Genomic DNA, 22,554 nt, shown 5'->3' on the forward strand with positions numbered 1-22,554 from the left:
AAACGCCTCATGATATGTTTGGAAATTATAAACTTGATAAAATTTACATAATTTGGTACCGACGGCTTTGTTGTATTATAAATGTTTCTTTGATCAATGTCTCTTCGTTTTATAAAGACCAGTTTATACATACATACGTATATAAATACATACACAAATAGATAGGGGAGTTGACAAGCCATTTGGGATCCTACTGTAATGAGTCGAATTTTGAATTTTAGATATATATTTTTCTGCAAAAAAAAAAAAAAAAATTAATAATTATCATATGTTCAGTTTAATATACAAGTATAAGTTTCATATAAATGGATGGTCCTCAGAGTAGAAGAATTTATGCTTTCCAACTATTTTACATCAAAACTCATCGTGAATACTGAAAAAGGGACCTGGAGTATTCATTATCGAGCATTTGAGCTTCAAGGTAACGTTAATTTGGCAAACAAAAGATGGGTGATGCATAGGTAAGATTACGGGGAGTACATAGTCATAGATATTTATGAAAAATACTACAAACAGCTTTTGAATTGCATATAAACACTCTTTACCATAAAACTGTTTTCAGGTAAAGGGTATGTAGAATAGAAAAAATGAGCTCGCTGTCATAAACATCCATCACCGTCTTCATATATCGACACAGGAGGCAATTCAGTTGCATGTCAATTCCCCACCCCTTGCAATCCCGTTGAACTTATCTTTATTTTGCTTACATCCTCATGCGCCTGGAATATTAAGGACCCTTCATTCCTACACATCATATCCATCTGGCCAGCATTTTATTGGTCTCTCACCGCTTAAAGAGAGTGGTTTGACGTAGATGCTTGGCTCAGCATGAAACAGTGTTAGGTATGTTGAGGCCTTCAGATGGACAACAGGACTATCGAACTCTTGAATAACTTTTTCTCAAATCCTATTTTTATTTCTAAGCATTACTTCAACCTCCTCATTTTATCAATTGTTTTCGACCTTTTTGTACAACCTCTCATCCCCCCTTTCATTGCCCAGGTTTTTGGGGATGATCAGCATTGCTGGGAATGGAGTTATTTTTTAAACCAAGTGTTGGAGCTGTGTTTGTTTTACAAACTACCTGTTAATACTTTGAACCGAGAAATTTCATCATTCTCATCTTGATATAGTAGACTACCTCTTAGAGAAACTGGTCCATGGAATTCATTGAGGGCTGTTTTTTTAAAGATAGGACTCTCGGCATTCTGCCAAGTTTGCTCACCGCCATGATTAGAGTGGAGATATTGTATTCTTGAAATGCTCTGTCCCATCAAGTGAGATTGGCTTACACTTGAGTCAATCTAGTTATGGTAGTAATATCTCATTGTGATATGGTATGGTGTGAACATCTGGGAATCACCTCTCACTGGTATCATTGGTGGAGGAATTAATTCCATGAAAGGTTAATACAGTCTCCTTGTCTCCTTTAGGGTGTTGAACAGTGTTGTTAATATATAGTATTATCCTCCCCCTTCATAAAAGTAAATAACCCAGTTTTCCTTATCCCTGGATCTCCTGTCTAGCTCCTGTCATTGTTGAGGACCTCTGCTAATTCGACTAAAGAACATTTTTGTTGCTCACCTAGGTCATAAGAAGGGCCACTCCTCCAATATTTATCCCTCTAGTGTTATCGCACTGAATTCTATTGTCCCATCTTCTCCAGGACGCTAAGACGCAAAAAATATTGTATGTAAAACTTAGATTATGAAAGTATTACATTGTGTTGTTATTTCCGGCAATATAAATTACGTAATATTCAAACTTTTAATGCCTTTTGGAAAAATTGAAAGGATGAAAATATAATTTTTGGGTAACGGAATATTAAAGCATTTTATACTCTTACTGATCCTCCCAAGAGTAGAAAATTACTTCATAAATGGAAAAAACTGAGAAAGTTCGGACTTTTCTAGCTGTATGAAGTTGTATAACAGCCAAAGTATTGTTGATTCAGAATTTGACTATGTGCCCAAGGACGCTGATCACTATGGGGACGAAAAGGAAATTGCTACCAGAATAAGCAATTTGGCTAAGGGTTTCTTACAATAAAGGGCTTGACAATCATTAAGGGTTAAGTGTGTCTGCAACGGAAAGTTAGTACTATTTTTCAAATTAATTTGAAAAGATATGGTCGTGGTCTGCTAATTAAGGCTTGCAATGAAACAAGCAGTACTGCTTACTAATTGTGAATCTTTTCTTGATGCTTTTGTGGAAGTATATCCACACCAGACTTTAAATCATCCTCATCATCATCATCATCATCATCTTCTACGTCCATTAATACAAAGTGTTTCGGTTAAATTTTGCCAGTTGTCTCTATCTTGAGCTTTTAATTCAATACTTCTCCATTCGTTATCTCTTGCTTCATGCTTCATAGCCCTCAGCCATATTGGCCTGGGTCTTCCAACTTTTCTAGCGCCGTCTAGAGCCCATTTAAACGTTTTGGGAACTAATCTCTCTTTCGGGAGTACAAAGAGCATGCCCAAACCATCTCCATCTACCCCTCACCATGATCTCATCTACATATGGCACTGAAGTGATAAATTTATGATTTCATTTCTAATTCTGTCCTGCCATTAAACACCTAATATTCTTCTGAGGCCTTTGTTCTCAAATCTACCAAATCTGTTGGATATTGTCACATTGTCATACCACGACTCGGGTCCATACAGTAAAACTGATCTCTCTAAACTGATATAGAGCCTGATTTTTATATGTAACTTCAGGTGATTTGATTTCCAAATTTTACTTAATCTAGTCATTGCAGGATTTTCTTTTTTCATTTTTTCATTAAACTCAAATTCTAAAATCATCTTTGTATTTCTTCTATTTATTTTGAGCCCAACCTCGTGTGATATATCATGCATTCTGGTAAGCGAGCATTGCAAATCATCTGGTGTTCTGCTAATGACAGCATCATCAGCATACTCTGGGTCAGCTAATTTCCTATTACCAATCCAGTCCAATCCTCCACAATCTCCAACTGTTCTACGCATTACAAAATTCATGAGGAGGATAAACTACATAGGTGACAACGCATTTCCCTTGAGTACTCCGCTGTTCACTGGAAATTCATTTGATAGGACTCCACTAACATTAACTTTGCACTTGCTATGTTCATGAACATATTTAAGAGAAATTCCATAATAACGCAGGACTCTCCACAAAATTGGCCAGTGCACACTATGTAAGGCTTTTTCGTAGTCCATAAATGCCATCAAAAGTGAATTTCTATATTTTATGCATTCCTGCACATGTCTCAAAATGAAAATTTGGTCAGGACAGCTTCTACCTATTCGAAAACCTGCTTGTTCATCTCTCAGCTTTTTATCAATCTTTCTGTCTAGTCTCATTAGAATAAGCATACTATAGATTTTCATGACAGCCGATGCAATGTGATGCCTCTGTAATTACTGCAATCAGTCAGGTCTCCTTTATTTTTGCCATTTTTATCAACACTCCTAACCCTTATTCATCAGGGTTTGCCTCACCATGCCACATTCTACAAAATAATCTTGTATGTATTCGGGGGGGGGGGGGGGGCGATCACTTCATTTAAGTCAGTATCATCTTGACAGTTATTCTATTGTATCCAGAGGCTTTCCCTCTCCTGAGTTTTTAAATGATAGCTTCGACTTCAAACACTGAATTGTGAATTCATTCAGGTCTTCATCAACTTCAGGTATATTAATCAAATTATTCCCCTCGTATCTCCTATTGATGATCTCACTAAAGTGTTTCATCCATCGTTGCCTTTCTTCATCTTCTGTTGTTATAACAGACCCATCTCTCTTTTTAGTGGATATATGCTTCTTTTACTTTGCCCCCATAGAGATTTCATTAATATATCTGTGAGCAATTTTTATACTATGGACACTCCCTTAATTCTTAGCTTTATCAGCCTAATCTGCTTTCCTGTCTAAATATTCTCTCCAGTCATTCCTGGCTTTTCTTTTAACTTGACTATCAATACTGGAATACTTAGCATGCTCTCCCTTGTAATTTTCACCCTCTTAATGAGAGAATGACTTGACGAAGTCATTGAGCTTCTTCAGCACAGTATTTCATTCCCGTGCTGAAACTTGTTGACGGGGAAGAGGGCTCTCGAACTTGGGGAAAATGCTCCCCCAGTTCGAATCTAAATTTCTCTCTTTGTCATCTTTTTCTTCCTCTTAATATTACTTCAACCTTCTAATTTTATAAACTTACTTTCATGTTGCTGTTCCAGCTCTGAGTAAAATGTCTCATATGTATCTGTACATATTTAGATATGTCTTTTTTTTCTTTTTTTTTTCCTTTTTTTTTTTTTTTAATGGCGTGGATGTTTCTACATCAGTTATTGCTGCCTGCTTTAATGAATGGGAGGAGGTGTCGAGGTTGGGAGGTATTTGTGCCGAAAGCTATATGTGGGAGTATTGGATGATCTCAGCCATCCTGAAGGTGGTTTGGCCCTTTTTGGCGGAACTATTCTCAAGTGTTGGGTCTTCGCAATCCAGGGGGATCCAATGCTTGGGGTAGGACTCTCGGCTTGCGGGAAGCCCATCATTACAGATATGGGGAGGATGATTCCATAGTTTCTTCGTCTCAGTCCTATCAGGCGGGTTCAGCTTACACCTGTACCTCTATATCTGTTTTGGTGCTATCCTTCGTGTAAGGTATGGAGTGGACCATCTGGGAAGTATACTCTCATGGTGCCGATAGTGGAGAGTGCAAATTTTCTTTCCAGCATGTGATGCCTTAATGTTCTCAAGCAGGTGAATCAAAAAATTTCTCTTTTCTTATGGATTCTTGTAACAACGACTCCACCTCCCCTGGATATACTGACTCGCCCACAGCACTGTTGACGACCTCTGGCAATTCATTTAAAGAAAATTCCGTTGACAACTTAGGAACTAAAAAGGACTATTCATTGAACATTCGAAAAAAGGGTAATTTGGACAACACAGGAAAATTTAAAATTCTGCACGGTACCTAAATCCTATTAGGAGCTAATTATGATGTGCTGCACAAGATATTTGAGTCCTATGGATTAATAAAAGAAATTAGAATGAAACTTCAAGATGATGAATTGTATTCTTGTTTATCATTTAATTGTCGTGAGGAAGCATTCAATGCAATCTGTAACTATTGTATATGAACCTCTTATTTCGGCTCTTAGTCAGGGATGCGAGCAAGTCACTGAAAAAAAATTAGATATTTTCATATATTAATTTCTAGTGAAGCAAGTGATTATGTTATTTTTGAATTGTCATTTTGTCATAAGCCTAAGGTCGAGTTCAGATTTAAATTTCAAGTGATTTATGTTTGGTATTATTTTGGAATTGTTATTTTTTTTTTTTTTTGTAAAGAGTGTATTATTTCAATAACTGACAATTAATGAAAAAAGTTAACACTTTAACACTTTAGTAATTAAACAATAATTACTCGTACATATACGTAACTGTTACTCTTACGTCCTTTGGGCTCACACAGGTTTACAGAATGGTTAAGCAAAATAAAATACACTTCACTTTTTAACCAAATCACACAGGGCCATTCACAAAAAGAAAAAAAAGAGTTTACAATATAAACTGTACTTACAAATACACTTAATTTCTTTCAAATTAAACCACAAAAATATCACCAAAGTGTAACAGGCACTATACAGGGTATGTGTTGGAGAGAAAACACTATGGCTGAAGAGGTGCTGGTGAGAGGATTTTCGGACGTTGGCTCTTCGGGAATGCCAGGCTGGATTTCTCCCTCCTATGAATTGATTGGCCCTATATATTTCATTCCAATTCATTCTGGAATCTTCCAGCTAATCATTCTCGAAGCCTGTGTACAAGGTCCGGGTGGGTTATCGCGGCACCAGTGTTGCCATCTTGACAGTTTTAAGTATGCTTCTATGGTTGCCTGACGATGGGAATCCTCTCAGCTAACTCTGCTCTTATTTTCTCGTAACATTAAAAAATAGAATAAATATATTCTAGAACCTTCATGCAATTTCCTACCACGTGAAATCATGATGCAATCCCTTGGTTTTATACCTCGTGTGGGTCCTACATACCTATTAACAAGATTACATAAGACTTTGTGACAAAACTACGTGAAATAAAAATTTATTTCTTTAAAATAACGTAAATTTACATATACGGAACTGAATAAAAATATAACTAAACGAATGACGACATTCTTATGTAATTTACATACATTTGCTTGATCCTACATGAGTTCGACCCACCTTACGAACTGGCTCTACATCTATTAAGTACACAAATGAAATACCTGAATAAAATAATCTACTCTCATGTTAGACCAGCTTCGTAAGATAGCTCCCTCCAAAAAGATTATTTATTCTGGGTCGGAATCCACCGATTCAGGCTAAGATAAATAATCTGCAACCAAATTTTCCTTACTGGATATATACTTTACATTAATACTGCAATATTGTTGCAAACATAACGATCATCTAGTTAACCTTTGATTATTATTCTTCATTTTATTAACAAAAGTTAAAGGATTGTGATCCGAGTAAACCGGAATTTCTTCATTCTGTGGTCTATTTACATAAACTTCAAACTTCCTTATGACTGTGACTAGTGCTAGTTGTTCCTTTTCAACTGTCGAGTAGACCCGTTGATGAATTTTCATCTTTGACGACATAAAACAGACAGAGTGAAAAAATCCTTCCTTGCCTTCTTGCAATAGGAAAGCCCCAATCCCATTATCTGACGCATCCACTTGGATAAGGAATTTCTTGTTGAAATTCAGTACTTGCAGTATCGGTTTCTATGTTAATATAGCATATTTCTTATTGTAGGATTCCTGGCATTCGCTGGTCCATACAAAATTTTTCCTGGGGCTAGTCAAGTCTGTCAAGGGAGCAACTACATTTGAAAAAATTGGGCAAAACCATTTATAGAATCCAGCCATCCCCAAAAAAAACCATTGCATTTGCTTCCTCATTTTGGGGGACGAAGCTTTCCGAATTGTTGCCTTTCCAAATTCACTCTTCTCCAGGTTAATCGTCAGATGTGCTCCTCGCAACTTTCGTAATAACATCTCCAGGATTCGGAGAATTTAAATTTGTTCTTCGGTCATTTAGAACGATTTCCGGAGTACCAAAATTAATAAAAAAAAGTCCAATAACTTCTCGGCGATTACTGTGGCTCTGATATTCCTGACTGGTATGACTTCTTGGTATCTTGTCACTGAACACATAAAGGTTAACATATATTCATGGCCTTTCTTTGTGTTTGGTAACAGTCCCACAATGTCAATCATCACCTTGCTGAAGGGATCTCCATTGTACTTCAATCGGGTGTAAGGGAACCTTCTCGATGTTAGGCTATCTAGCCATCTGACAAACGTGACATGCACGGCAAAACTGGCTCACATCCTTATGCATGCCAGGCCAGAAAAAGTGTTTCATAATTTTCTCCGTCGTCCTTCTTATTCCAGTGCCCCGTTTCATGCTACAGCAATCACCTGTCTTCACAGCGGTGTGGGAATCAATATTTCACTGTGTATGCATAATTTGGCGTTCCCAGGGATATCAGCAGGTCTATGCTTCCTCATAAGCAATCCATCCTTGAGGTAATAACAGGTGGGAGACTGCTGCGCCTCTGTCTCATCCACTACACAGTACAATAATTCCGTTAACATCGCATCCTTCCATTGCAATTCTATCAGCCTTTTCTGACTCACTTGTCCTATTTCTAATGCTAGTTTTCCATTTCTTCCAAGTCCATTGCTTCCTTGTCTTCCTGTTCTTTCGTTTGTCATCTTCCGTTTTCGGGCTGTCTCGGGAGCTCTCCTCTTGCGTACTATTATGGGTAACCTCTTTTTCCGTAAACAAATCTTCAAAGTTCATCATTCCTTTGGTTTTGCTGTCTTCTTTTACAGCTACTTTCTTCGTCATACTCCTGGTCATCACACAAGTAGGAAACAGATACGGGTAGTCCTCGAGTTCAGTCGTAGGACTGTACTTCAGTGGTTTCTCCATTACAATGGGACAAGGCACAAATGGTGTTCCATCAACCTCATTTCCTAGGAGTACTTCTAATCCTTCGACAGCCAATGAATCCTTTACCGCAAAATTAAAATGACCTGTTACCAACTCGCATGACAGTTTCAAATGGTAAATACATGTAACCTCCTCACCTCCTATTCCCTTCAAAATGACCGAATCTCCTGGGAGAGACTGTTCCACCATTGGGTGTACGCCTCGCGTCGCTCAATATCTTTACCGGGATCTGTTCACTCCCATCCAGAGCGGCTAACATACCTTCATAAATATACGGTTTAAAGGCATCCGCGCTGTGCAGGGTTGTCCTATTTGTTGTGTAAACATTATCTGATTCATTTTCTTCGTCAACCTTTTCCGTTTGATTCTTTGTCTTCGTATTCTGTGGAGTTGAATTACCCTTAACCACTTGGGCGACTGCTTCTGATTGGTTTGACCAACAATCCTTACTGATATAGTTTTTTTTAGCCACACTTATAACAGATGATTTTAATCTGCTACACATCTTTCACAACACCTGAAGGAGGACGATTTTACTATTGGTGTTGTGGTACTATAACATTCTGCACAATCTGCTTTGGAATAGTACCAGTGATACTTCTGTTGTAACTATTGAACATGCTCCCATAGTTATTACTGAAATGGTTTCCTTGCTTCAGCAAATACTTGACACTTGGCTGGAACGATGGTTGAAACTTCATACCCGAGGGGTGTTTACGACTTATAATATAATCTTCACACAGCGAAGTGGCTCTATCAAGTTTTTTCACCTCTCCCTCTGTCAAGTACGTTCTAATATGTTCAGGAATTCCTCATGAATAATGTTCCAGCACTATCAGTTCTTCTAAATTACCCATCTCTCTCACTTTGATACCCTCTATCCATCTCTTAAGACATCGTATTACCTATAAGCGTAATCCAGGAAAGTAATTTTCTCGTCATTCCGCAAACTTCAGATACTTTCATTATTGTATTCAGGGGTCATCATATACACTTGCAGCATGCCCCTCTTAATTTCTTGATACTCCTTCCACTGATCCTGAGACAAGGCAAGATACGCACTACGTCCTTTTTCCATATGGACACTCTGCAGTAACACTTTCCATCGTTGAGGCGACCGTTTCAAAATGATTGAAGAATTCGTCAGGAGGTTTTTCCGTAAATTTCAGGATCAACAACCGTGCCTTCGCCACATCAAACACAGGATCGTGCATAGCAGGGGTCACACCTGTCTGAGTTGACGACAACATTGCACGAGCATTCACCAGTTCCAATTTGCTTGCATGTCTTGCAATTTCTCTTGCCTCTTCTCAATCTTTCTTCCTGTTCCTCCTGTTCTGCCATCATCTTCAACTTAATCAAATTCTCTTCCGCTGCAATTCATCTAATCTCGGCCTCTACATTCATTTCTGCTTTCATTCCTTCAGTTTTTGAGTCATCTGGTACTTGGTTCTCAAAGAATTCTGCGTAGCATTCTCCAAAAGGTCGCGAGCTGCTGCAATATCTTCTTCTGGCAACTGAGTTTATCAACGCCGATAAGGCTAGACACTTGATTCGAGCTTTAATCATTATAATAGTTGTATGGTCACCACATGCCATAAAAATAGCGAGTCACTGAGCTTTAGTTACATTAGCTTCTGACAATTCCTGAACAATTGGGTTTTCCAAAAACTCCTGTACATGTAATTGAGCCATCTTGTACTTTACTAAAGATTTATATTTCTCCAAAAAATATATCCTAACAATACAAGGAATCCTATCAACACTAAACTGGGCAAACCTTTAATGAAAACACAGCCCTGTAATCATCAATATTTAAAACAGACTTGCTCAATCCTAGGGTCTGGGCCTCAAAATATATATATTACGACTAGCAAATTACATAAACTCCCAAGCTCCCAGACTCACCTGCTTTATATTACATAATCTGATACACAAGAGAACATTTCCGAGCTCTGAGAATAATATGCTACTCCATACATTAATATATATATGAACACTGGATGTTTAAAGAGAACTTTACTATTAATGGAAACTATTCTTAAATCAGCCTCTTTCTTTGGTTATAAGTCAGGCATACGAGCAAGGTACTGAAATAATTATTGGTGACTGAAATAATACACTCGTTGCATATATATATATATATATATATATATATATATATATATATATATATATATATATACAATAAAAAGCAAATGACTTAAAAAATAATAAAAAAAAATAAATCACTCGAAATTTAAATCTGAACTAGATCTTAAGCTTAAGACAAAAGGACACTTCAAGAATAATACGATCACTTGTTTCAATAGAAATTAATATATGAAAATATTTAATTTTGACAATTAATGAGAAAAGTTGACACTTTAACACTATAGTAAATAAACAATAATTACCCTTACATGTAACTGTTACTCTTACGTCCTTTGGGCTCACACAAGGTTACAGAATGGTTAAGCAAAATAAAATACACTTCACTTTTTAACCAAATCACACAGGGCCATTCACAAAAAGAAAAAAAAGAGTTTACAATATAAACTGTACTTACAAATACACTTAATTTCTTTCAAATTAAAACCACAAAAATATCACCAAAGTGTAACAGGCACTATACAGGGTATGTGTTGCAGAGAAAACACTATGGCTGAAGAGTTGCTGGTGAGAGGATTGTCGAACATTGGCTGTTTCAGAATGGCAGGCTGGATTTCTCCCTCCAATGCATTGATTGGCACTATATATGACATCGTAATTCATTCTGGAATCTTCCAGCTAACCATTCTCTAAGCATGTGTACGAGGTCCGGGCAGGTTCTCGGGGCGCCAGTGTTGCCAACTTGGCAGTTTGATGTATGGTTCTATCATCACTTGATATTGGCAACCCTCTCAGCCTACTCTGCCCACCTCTTCTTGTAACATAAAAAGAAAATAATTGCAATCTCTTGGTTATATACCTTCTGTGTGTCCTATATACCTATTAACAAGTTACATAAGACTTCTTAGCAAAACTATGTGAAATAAAAATTTAATTCTTTAAAATAACGTTAATGTACATATATGGAGCTGAATGAAAATATAACTAAATGAATGACAAGAGTCTTATGTAATTTACATACATTTACTTAATCCTACATGAGTGGAACCCACCTTAACAGTTGGCTATACATCTCTCAAATACACAAATTAAATATGTGAATAAAATAATCTACTCTCATGTTAGACCAGCTTCATAAGAAATATATATATATATATATATATATATATATATATATATATATATATATATATATATATATACATATAAATATATATATATATATATATATATATATATATATATATATATATATATATATAAATAATATATACCTTAAAACGGAGAGAAAACAATCCCTTTTTCATAAATTACTGTGCTACCCTATACATACCTGTACCCCATACAGTAGTGTACATACACTAATAATGTATTAATAGATAATACATAATACTTTATATATAACATTTCATTACCTTAATACATTTGGGCAGCCTGCACACTGGAAAAGGCATTGCAAGTGGTGGAGAGACAGTCTTATTGGGAAGCGGAAGTGGAAGATGCTGGAGAAGCTGGAAGATGAAGAGCTGCTGAGTAAGGATTAGATGGAGATATTAGGCATGGTGGTGGAGAAGCTGAAAGATGAGCTGGAGACTTAGGATGAGATGCTGAAGAATCAGAATAAGATGCTGGAAGAGGAGCTGGAGAAGCTGGTGGTGTTTGAAAAGATTGTTTAGGTTTGGATGTAGGTATCTCTACATTTTTGAATTACATACACTGGTTTGTCTGCCCCGATTGCATCGTCTTCTCTTTCAAGATCTTTAAACACATACACAATCTGTGACCCCCCACCCGTGCACCATAAACCTCTCCTTGCTTAAATTCCTGTTCCTCAAACTTTGAGCATACACTTCCAAAATAAGCCTGTCATATCCACATTGGAGACTTGTCCAGCACAAAACCCACCTTCCCTAATAATCACAGCCAATGCATCAAGGAATCCGCCTGTTGCTTCATTATCAGTACTAGTAGCGTCACCTTGCGTCACCTTGCACCTTGGGCAAATTGGCACTGAAGTTTTCAAGGTCTCAAACAAACACTTAGCCTTCTTATGAATCACCATAAGGCTCACTGGAATACACCGCTGGTTCTAGTCATCCAAGCTGAGCACTAATAGCCCCTCCACCTCATGAGACCACTGCTTTGTTTTGAAATATTGATCAAATTCATCGGGGCACATCTTTTCACATGCTTAAGAAAGTAATTTCTTCCCCTAAGGATTTGTTGCATCCATAAAACGACTAAGGCCTAATGTATGAGCTATGTTCGTAGACGACCCCTTTTTCTTTCTGCTTCACTGTGCTCACATTAATTTACATTGTAATGGCTTTCCTCTTCTTGAATGCATTGCCATCAGCAAAAATTCCCTTACGCTTTCGAGATAGGATTCAAAGCCAAAAAAAAAAAAGGCACAAAATATCCAAAAAAGAGCAACACAGAAAGCCTGAAAGTGTACGTGAGCTAAGATTGCTAACTGATGGTAAAGTGACATGTAATGCATGGGCAAGTAATTTATTGCGTCAACGAACCAAACATCCTTACTGGAGCCTGAGTTATGCTGAGTTTCTAAGTACCTTATGGGAGCCAGTGTATAACGGTGAATTATCGTAACTCAAGACTTTTGTAACCAGAGGACCGCCTGTATGTATATGAGTATATATATATATATATATATAAATTATATATATATATATATATATATATATATATATATATATAATATATATATATATATATATATATGTGTGTGTGTGTATATATAATTATAATATATTTACATGTATATATATGTATATATAATATATATATATATATATATATATATATATATATATATATATATATATATATATATATATATATATATATATATACACTGGTACTTGAGTATATGAGTTTGATCCATTCCAAAAGTGAGGTCACAACCCAAAATGCTTGTAAACCAAAACAATCTCCCATAAGAAATATGGGAAGTTCACTTGATGCATTTCACATATCCATAAATACACATATACACTCATTTTTAAAGGTTTGTAATGTTATTTGGTGAACAAGTTATAACCCCTAACATCAGAAAGGAACAAGTTATAGTCTCTTAACATCAGAAATTAATAAAAATTAATAATTTGCAATGAAAAGTAGAACTACCATACTTCATCTGTAAGACTAATTAACTGTTTCTCATGCTAGCATGATGTTCCATTTACGTGCTGTTGTGGCTGTAGTGATGGATGGCTAGATTGAGGTATATATATATATATATATATATATATATATATATATATATATATATATATATATATATATTACGATTACTTCATGTTTGTGTAAAATGCTTATAACTACAAGATCCAAACAAATTATTATTAGTAAAACGACATGTAAATCCTACACTAAAGTCATATGAGGCTTAGTAGTAAATCGGTTCAGCCGAACTTTTCGTTTTAGTTATCGTGTAAATTTGATCCTTGTTAATATTGTGCTAAGTGCAAGGAATGCTAGATGTGTTTTACTCTTTAGTGGACCTGGGCAAGTGTAATTGATTATAAAACATAGGAAATATTCTTGATATACCGTAAATTGTTGTCAAGTAGCCTGAGTCTGTTTATACCTCTGAATATCCTGTATTTATGTATTCAGACTGACATCTATGTTGATTTAAGGAATAGATATTAATTGAATTTGTCTTTTATAACTCGTTTTGTATGAAAGTATTCATTCATGTTTGCATGTACATTCTTAACATTATTTTGTTAAACAATCTGAGCAAACATGAACGAGTAAATGAAGAAAATTCATTAAAGCGATAAAATCGATGTTTTTTATTAGTATTAAACTTTTACTTCCATAAAGAGGGTATATCCTGATATATTTGTTTTATTAATCTTAATTTCCTCCTGTTGTGATACCAGAAACGCCATATTTAGATGATTTTTCTTCTTTCAGAAAGCTGTGTCCTGCAACAGATAGTTAGGCAACACGGGGTAAGTACAATAATATAAACAAAAGTTGTGTGTGTGTGACGTTTGCCAGACACCAAGAAAATGAACAAGAACTCGTCCTAGACAGGGATGCAACACTTTGGACCTAGTCCAAATTACCGGGCTAGCAAGAGCTCGCTTATTTACCAGTTTGTTTTGTTTTGAAAGCAATATATTTCGGATTGGATTTTATTGACAGTAAAGAGTGGTTTTTATGGTAGTGAAGCGAACAGAGGGGCATTGTTAAGTATTTTTTTCCTTTCTCCTATGCCTTGTTTATAGACTTACCTATGTATTAATTGGGATTTTGTGCTACTGTGGGTCAGTGACCTATTCATTCCTTTTGAGTAACAATTGAATTAAGCGCGGTTGATTTCTGGATACCGAGAAACATTATACAAATACTATATTGATTAAAAAAAATTCCTAATTTCTGTAAGATTCCCAGAAGGGCTGCCGGCTGATTTGTCTGCAGAACAATTATTCGCAATGCAAGTTACTTTTTTATGGTGTTTTTTTGTAACGTGTCACTATCATTAAGGCATTGTTTTGTGTAACTGCGATAGAATCAGCGCTTGAGAAACAAACCCACGGTTAGAACTTGACGTCAATTTTTTTTTTTTTTCAATTCACTCCAATTTTGTTATGATGATTAGTTTTAAAGGTCTCGAGAAAAAGTCCTCTCTTGGCCAGGTATTGGCCATCTGATCTACCATTCCAACTTTGGCCCTAATTTTTATAACTTCAGAAATAGACATCTGTTTGAGGCTCGAGGTGAGGATGGCAAGTTCATCCTTGCCAAGATTCTTGGACATGATGTGTTCTATGCAAGTGGCATTTTTGGATTAATTTCAGTAGCAGGTCTTTTGAAAACTATGTAATTTCTACAATGACATTTAACTTTAATGGTTTTAATGGAATATTCTATTAATTTTTATATAAAATAAATGACATCGGCGTCAATGACCTTAGGTGTCAAGATGCCTGAAAACTTTAAATCAATCAATTGGTTCAGTTTCTTGAATATTATAGTTTTTTTTTTTTTATAGTTGATAATCCCTTAAATCTTTGCAATAATCAAAAGGAGAAGTATTACTGGTCAAAGAAAAAGCAAGTAATTTCTCTATAATCAGAATTTTTCGGACGTTCATATTTGTTCACAAGCAGGAAATTCTGGCATCATTGTTGGTACTAGTTGCTTGTTTGAGAACATTTACTTGTGAAATATGTAAGTGAAATATTTATTTAAGTACGTTTGTAAAAAAGAATTTAGAAAAGGCTTAATTATTCAGATTATTCTAGATTATGAGCTCTCTCTCTCTCTCTCTCTCTCTCTCTCTCTCTCTCTCTCTCTCTCTCTCTCTCTCTCTCTCTCTCTCTCTCTCTCAAGAGCATAAATAAATGTATTAATTTTTTTTTTATTAATAAATCGCGATTTGTCAATGAGGTGTCACATTTTAATATTATTTCTGAAAGGAAATTTCAAACATCCGGAAAAGAATTATCTGTATGTTTTGTCTGCATGGTAAAGTTAATGCTTAGTATTTGACTTGTTACACGTGGGTTTTGAGAAGCATACAGCTTTGCCTGCTGAGTCATCAGCAGCCATTGCCTGGCCTCCTTGGTTAGAAAGGTGCTGATCATAATACCCTTATATGTGTTCGGGCTCTTAAGACATTGTTCTGTCCCTTGCCTCTGTCGTTCATGAGTGGCTTTTAAACTTTTAAAGCCTTTCAAGCATCCATGTTTCAATCATAACGAAATATGCTATACTAATATACGCGACCCGTCAAAAATGACGGCTAAATACTAAGATAGATATGAATTCACACGCACATACGCGTGCACACACAGAGTCATCCCTTTTCAAACTACAACACGGCAATATCAGCAATATGTGGGAGATGTAGTTTCCGGGTGTACCTCTCGGTGTATCCGCTCTCACCAGGGTATAACTATTCTTCTCCTCCTATCCGATGGACGGGGAGAGACAGAGTAGTCATACGTTTGTCAATGCAGCTCGTTGTTGTTGCTGTCCTTGTTGTTTTGTGCAGTATTTATACGAAATCAACCCACTTTCCGGATACTTCCTCGTCTTTTAATACCAAAACGACATATTTTGGTGTTCTATCTAATGCTTTCTGTAAGACCATAAGAAATATTCCGCTACTACTATTACTGTATAATTACAATAATCAATTGTGCTCCCTTCTGTTTAAACAAATTTATCTTAAAGACTTTCTTAGGATGCCAGAAAACTTGTAATCAGTCTATCAATTAAGACTTTCTTCCCTATCATATTGGTAGTGCTTCTTCACATATTGCCTTTAATAAATCCAGAAGTCATACTTTCCCCTATTTATCAAACACCTTCAACATTTCTATTTACATCTCTGATGGGCAGATGCTTAGTCATTTTACTTTTAAAGTTCTCTTAATTTCTATAGATTTGTTAATCATGGCCGATAAGTCCACTCTCCCCATCATCACTTCTTTCTTTTTCTGTGTTTAAAAGATACTTGAAATAATCTGCATTCTTACTCAAGATATTTCTTTCCCAACTTTCGTGACACCTGACGGGCCCAGATCTTTCCTTTTCCCCTGATTTTGATATTCTGTAAGTACCCTTTTCCCTTATTTTGTTCTTAACTTGCAATTTACCTCCTCGAATATTCAAATCCTGGTAATCTTGATCTCAATTATCAATTCATGTTTGATGATCGTAGTGGGTTATGACAGGCTCATTCCGGCCACGATTGTAATATAAAGCTACCGTAGTACCATGTCCCAGGTTTTATCGAAAGCTAACGTTAATTATTGTAAAATTACAAGATGGCACAGTTTAATATTCAAGAGTTTTTAAATAACCCAAGTGTTCAGGAATTGTTAGAAACTAGTGTAACTAAAGCTCAGTGGCTCTCTATCTTGATGGCATATGGTGGCCATGCTACGAGTGTGATGATAAAGGCCCATATTAGGTTTCTAGCCTTAGAAGCGTTGATAAACTCGCGAAAGTTTTCGGAAGAGAATATTATGGCAGCTCGTGAACTGTTGGAGGAAGCAGAGGAAGAATTTTTTCCGAAGCAAAGACCGGTTGATCCTCAAACTGAAGGCATGAAAGCAGATAGGGATGTTGAGGTTGAGATTCGACGAATTGCAGCAGAGGAAAATTTGATCAAATTGAAGATGATGGCGGAAGAGAAAGAAGAAGCACGAAATTCGAGGGAAAGCAGTCGCCCAAGTGATTAAAGATAATTCGACTTCACAGAATGCGAAGACTAAGTAGTATAGGGAAAGGACAGAGAGGAAAATGAACCAGCCACCGTTTACACGACGAACAGGACAAACTCAGACAGCATGGATGCCTTTAAACCATATATTTATGAAGGTATGTTAGCAGTAATAGACAGAAGTGAGCAAACCCTGGTCAGGATATTACGCGACACAGGTTGTAACCATAGTGGGGTTGTACGGGGAGCACATCCTATGGTGGAACAGCCTCTCACAGGGGACTGAATTATTTTGAAGGGAATAGGATGTGAGGTCACCCCTATTTGCCGTTTAAAACTGCCATGAGAGTTGGTGACAGGTAAATTTGACTTTGCGGTAAAGGATTCAATGGCTTTCAAAGGAGTAGACGACCTGCTGGGTAATGGTGGTGGTGAAACGCCGTTCGTGCCTTGTCCCATTGTAATGGAAAAACCTTTGAAGAATAGTCCTACAACTGGACTCGAGAAGAACCACCCATCTGTTTCCTAGTGGTGTTATGATTAGGAGTATGAAGAAGGAAGTGGCTGCCGAAGAAAAAGAAGAAATCAAAGGAGCGATGAACTTAGAAGATTTGATTTCCGAAGAAGAGGATTCCCTTGAAAGTACGCGAGAGAAGTCCCGAGTAAGCCCGAGTGAAGAGCAACAACAGACGAGTGGATAAGAGGACCAAGCAACAATGGACCTGGAAGAAAGGAATTTGGAGGATTTATTTCCCGAAGAAGAGGATTCCTGTGATAATACTCAAGAAGAGAACTCAAGAGTAAGCCCAAGCGAAGAGGAACGACAGACGAGTGGACAAGAGGACAAAGAAAAAATGGACCTGGAAGAAATGAATTTAGAGGATTTGTTTTCTGAAGAAAAGGTTTCGCTTGATGATACGCAAGAAGAGAACTCAAGATTAAGCCTGAGCGAAGAGGAACGACAGACGGGCGGAGAAGTAGACGAAGAAGAAAAAAAAATCGAAGGAGCAATGAACTTAAAGGATTTGTTTTCTGAAGAAGAGAAACGACAGATGAGCGGACATGAGGACAAAGAAGAAAAAGAAATTGAAGGAGCAATGAACTTGCAGTATTTGTTTTTCGAAGAAGAGGATTCCCTTGATGATCCGCAAGAAGAGAACTCAAAGAGTAAGCTTGAGCAAAAAGAATCGACAGATGAGCAGACAAGTGGACAAAGAAGAAATGGACTTGGAAGGAATAGAAAATTCAATGTTAGAAGTAGGACAAGTGAGTAGGAAAAGGCTGATAAGATTGCAACGGAAGGATGCAACGGTAACAGAATTATTATTGTACCGTGTGGGGGACGAGGAGGCACAGCAGTCTCCAACCTGTTATTATCTTAAGAATGGGTTTCTTATGAGGAAGCAGAGACCCGCCGATATCCCTGGGAATACCGAATGGGGGATATATCGGCAAATATTAATTCCCACACCGTTGAGAAGACAGGTGATCGCGGTAGTGCACAAGACAGGACATGTGGGGATAAGGAAGATGACGGAGAAGATAGTGAAACACTTCTTCTGGCCTGGCATGCATAAGGATGTGAGCCAGTTTTGCTGTGCATGTCACGTATGTCAAATGGCTGAAAAGCCCGAGTGCATCAAGGAAGCTCCCTTACATGCGATGGAAGTACGAGGGGAACTCTTGAGGAAAGGACTGAAGAAAATGATAGCAGGAAAATGGAAGGATCGAGAGAAAACGGAAGGAGAATGTCAAAATTTTGGGAAAAAGATCAGTGAGATAAGAAAAGGTTTGGTAGGAAGAGTACGAACAAACAGGTGACAGGACCCTTCAGCAAAGGACCACAGAAAAAGTTGGCAAGAAAAGGGAAGGATCGAGAGGAAACAGACGAAGGAAATGTCAAGGATTTGTGGAAAGGAATCGGCGAGTTGAGGAAATTTTCCCTAGAAAACGGGAAAATGAGGCAAGGATGAGCGAAGAAAGGGTTTGACATAAAAAGTACGAACAGACAGGTTACGGTAGGACGATAGGTGGTGTTCAACGTATCGGAAAGAAAATTCCCTCTCGCCAATGAGTTCCCAGAACTATTCCGGATTATGGAGGAGAGCAGTGACGGGACCTACGTTAATGAGATATCAGGAGAAAGGAAAAATCAAAGGAAGATCATATCAACTTCAAAACCGATACTTCAAGCACTGGATTTCACTGAGAAATTTCTTATCCAAGTGGATACGTCAGATAACAGGATTGGAGCTGTTCTTTTTGCAAGAAGGTAAGGATGGAATTCTTCATCCTGCGTGCCTTATTTCATCGAAGCTGAAGAAGAAGCAACCATTCGACTCGACAGTTGAAACAGAACTGCTGGCGCTGATAGCAGCAATGAACAGGTTTTTAATTTATATATGTCTACCACAAAATGAAGAGATTATAGTATATTCCAATCACAATCCTTCAAAATTTTGTGAATAAGTTGAAAAATAATAATCAAAGGTTAACTAGGTGGTCATTATGTTTGCAAACGTATTGTATTGATGTAAAACATATATCAGGTAAAGATAACGTGCTTGCAGATTATTCATCTCGGGCTGAATGGATGGATTCAGACCCGAAATAAATAATCTTTTTTGGGGGGAGATATCTTAGGAAGCTAGTCTAGTGTAGAGTAAATATCGTTGTTTATTGATAATTTGATTTTTATTTCATACATTGTTTTCATTTGTGCATTGAAGAGATGATACCCAGTCCGTAAAATGAGCTCCTCTCATGTAGATATAAGTATTTTATGTAAATTACGTAAGACTTTCGTCGTGAATTTCATTGTACTTATTTATTCCAGTTAATATATGGGAATTTACATATTCTTTTAAGAATTAACTTTTTCATTTCATGTATGTTTGCCGCGAAGTCTTACGTAGTCTATTTGAAAGTGTTGTAGGATTTGTGGGAGATAGGAACAAGGGGCTAGGTAATGTTCTTTTGTATTTTATGAGGTATTGCATCATGTTTGAGAGAGGGAATGTTCTGTAACATGGGGTTTGGAAGATTCTTTACCACGAGCTTTCAAAACTTTGTGAAATCCTGGCTATAGGATGTTATCTTTTATTTTTTTTTATTTCTGGGACAAAAGGTGGGCGGAGCTTGCAAGATGGTCGTGCCGGGGGGGCGTCGATGTGTATATGAGAGTTGCCTGAAACCCCCCTGATTCGCCTCTTGGCATTTTTATCTAGTTGGAAACTTCGACACTTGGGCACCACCCCATGCTACCAGACTTTGATCATGGAAGGTTTTGGAAGCATTTAGATTTGATATAAAAGGTGACCAAGGTTTGGTTATCCATAGAGACAGATAGAGATAGAGATCGAGATTGAGGATTGCAGCCTGAAAATAGCCTCCTTCTCCTCTCCCTCTCTCATTCCCGCCGGTAACCCAGTGTATGGTTTTTTGAAAGTGTTCATTACGTTAGTGTGTCCTCTCCTAAGTGACTCTGTGCCCCAAAGCAAATCACGTGTCAAAAAGGTACTCAAGACTAAAAGGGGATTGTGAATTCATTATATTAGGGTGAGTGTTGGTATTGTATAACGATTTTGTAAACGGCCCTGTAGGGTAGACACATTTTGTTACGTGATCAGGCTATATATTATTTGTTAAGTGTCAAACTTGAACATGGTATTTTTCTGATTTATTTCGAGGTTTTGTATAATTTTCATTGTATTATTTCTTTTCTTAGACTAAGGCTTATACAGATATAATAGTTCAAGACAAGTTTTTATATAATTTCAGATCGTAACATTTTTGTCTTATTCCAACTTTAGTTCAGTCTTAATTTTTCCAGTGAATTATTTCATGTAAATTCTTTCAAAATGTGATTTATATAGAACATATTTATTTTTGTAGTGTTTTATTCCAGGCATCATTATTTAAGACCAGATTCTGCTCGTATTCCTGTTAAGAACCATCGTGAGTTTTAAATACATTTTAATGATACTCAAGTGTAATTACCCATTTTGGTTTTGAGTGTACTTAAGAGACCTTTGGATATTGAGTGTTTTATATATTGGTATCTGGGAGTTATTTAACAGTCTCAGAATTCATGTATTAATGTTTTAAAGTGTAACAGTTTTAATATTTTTACATTAAAACAAGGTAGTTTGGAATTCGAGAGGTTGATTAACTTGCCAGTCGTACTATATATGATATAATATGTTCGGTTCCCAGTCATGAGTCGTAGTATAATATATTTTGTTAGTGCCCAGACTAGAATGCCACATCATATAATATATTTTGGTGCCCAGCCCGGGAACCATCAACATAATCGTATAATATATTTTGGGTGCTCATCCCCGGGAACCATATATATATATATATATATATATATATATATATATATATATATATATATGAGAGAGAGAGAGAGAGAGAGAGAGAGAGAGAGAGAGAGAGAGAGAGAGAGAGAGAGAGAGAGAGAGAGAAAAAAACATGGAGAGGTTATGCTAATATGTATTAACACTGAAACATAGGTCCAAGATGAATTAAACAAAATGACAAACAATAAATTTCATAACAAATATTCAAACAAGAAACACAATATTAATGAAAATTAATGCCTATCGGTAAATAAAACTGATTAATATTGCTAGGTATATAATGCTAGCTATTGTAAGCTAAGAAAATACAAGATACAAAACATACCAAATGATATAAGAAGCAGACGAATACCGTTTTGGTTTGTATGTTTGTATCTATGGTAAAGTTTATTTATTAATTGTATGTGTGCGTGTTTATGCCGGTTGCATAATCTTCATTTGTCAGTTACTGTAATATATTACCTTTTTTATTTTATTTGGTACTATTCCTTTATTCATCATTTACTTTCTACATGTATAATACTACTTTCAATTTTATTTTGTTCTTTGTAATGTATTTATTTCATTTCTTTTTGTTGGCATTTCTTTCATCATTTTTCTTATTATATGGAAACTTGCAAACACAATTTTGGAAAAATACCCAATATTTACAATTTCTATATTCATTATCATTTAATTATTTATTTATTTGCCCTTGAATCGCTTAAATGCCCCGTACTTCAAGGTTCACCCCGGATGTTTTTGACATGTAAAAACATCCGGGGGTGACATCCAGGACATTCACGGACCTTCCCGTACTGTGAAGAACTGTCAAGGACACTCAAGGTACCCCTATGGATATTTCCCAGGATCACCCCGGATCAGGTCCTCGATGGATCAGA

At 36.5% G+C, this 22,554-nt stretch overlaps 1 long non-coding RNA gene across 1 annotated transcript in view; it reads left to right on the forward strand.

Moving 5' to 3' along the window:
* LOC137638428 (uncharacterized) overlaps nt 1-14,841 on the forward strand; it is a 270,192-nt gene extending 255,351 nt beyond the window's left edge. The window contains exon 2 of the long non-coding RNA XR_011044139.1: nt 14,045-14,841. This is a non-coding gene — a long non-coding RNA (uncharacterized lncRNA). The remainder of the gene's footprint in view (nt 1-14,044) is intronic.
* Nucleotides 14,842-22,554: the final 7,713 nt, after the last annotated feature.

This window comes from Palaemon carinicauda, chromosome 3 (assembly GCF_036898095.1).
Source record: "Palaemon carinicauda isolate YSFRI2023 chromosome 3, ASM3689809v2, whole genome shotgun sequence".
NCBI classification, from domain to species: domain Eukaryota; kingdom Metazoa; phylum Arthropoda; class Malacostraca; order Decapoda; family Palaemonidae; genus Palaemon; species Palaemon carinicauda.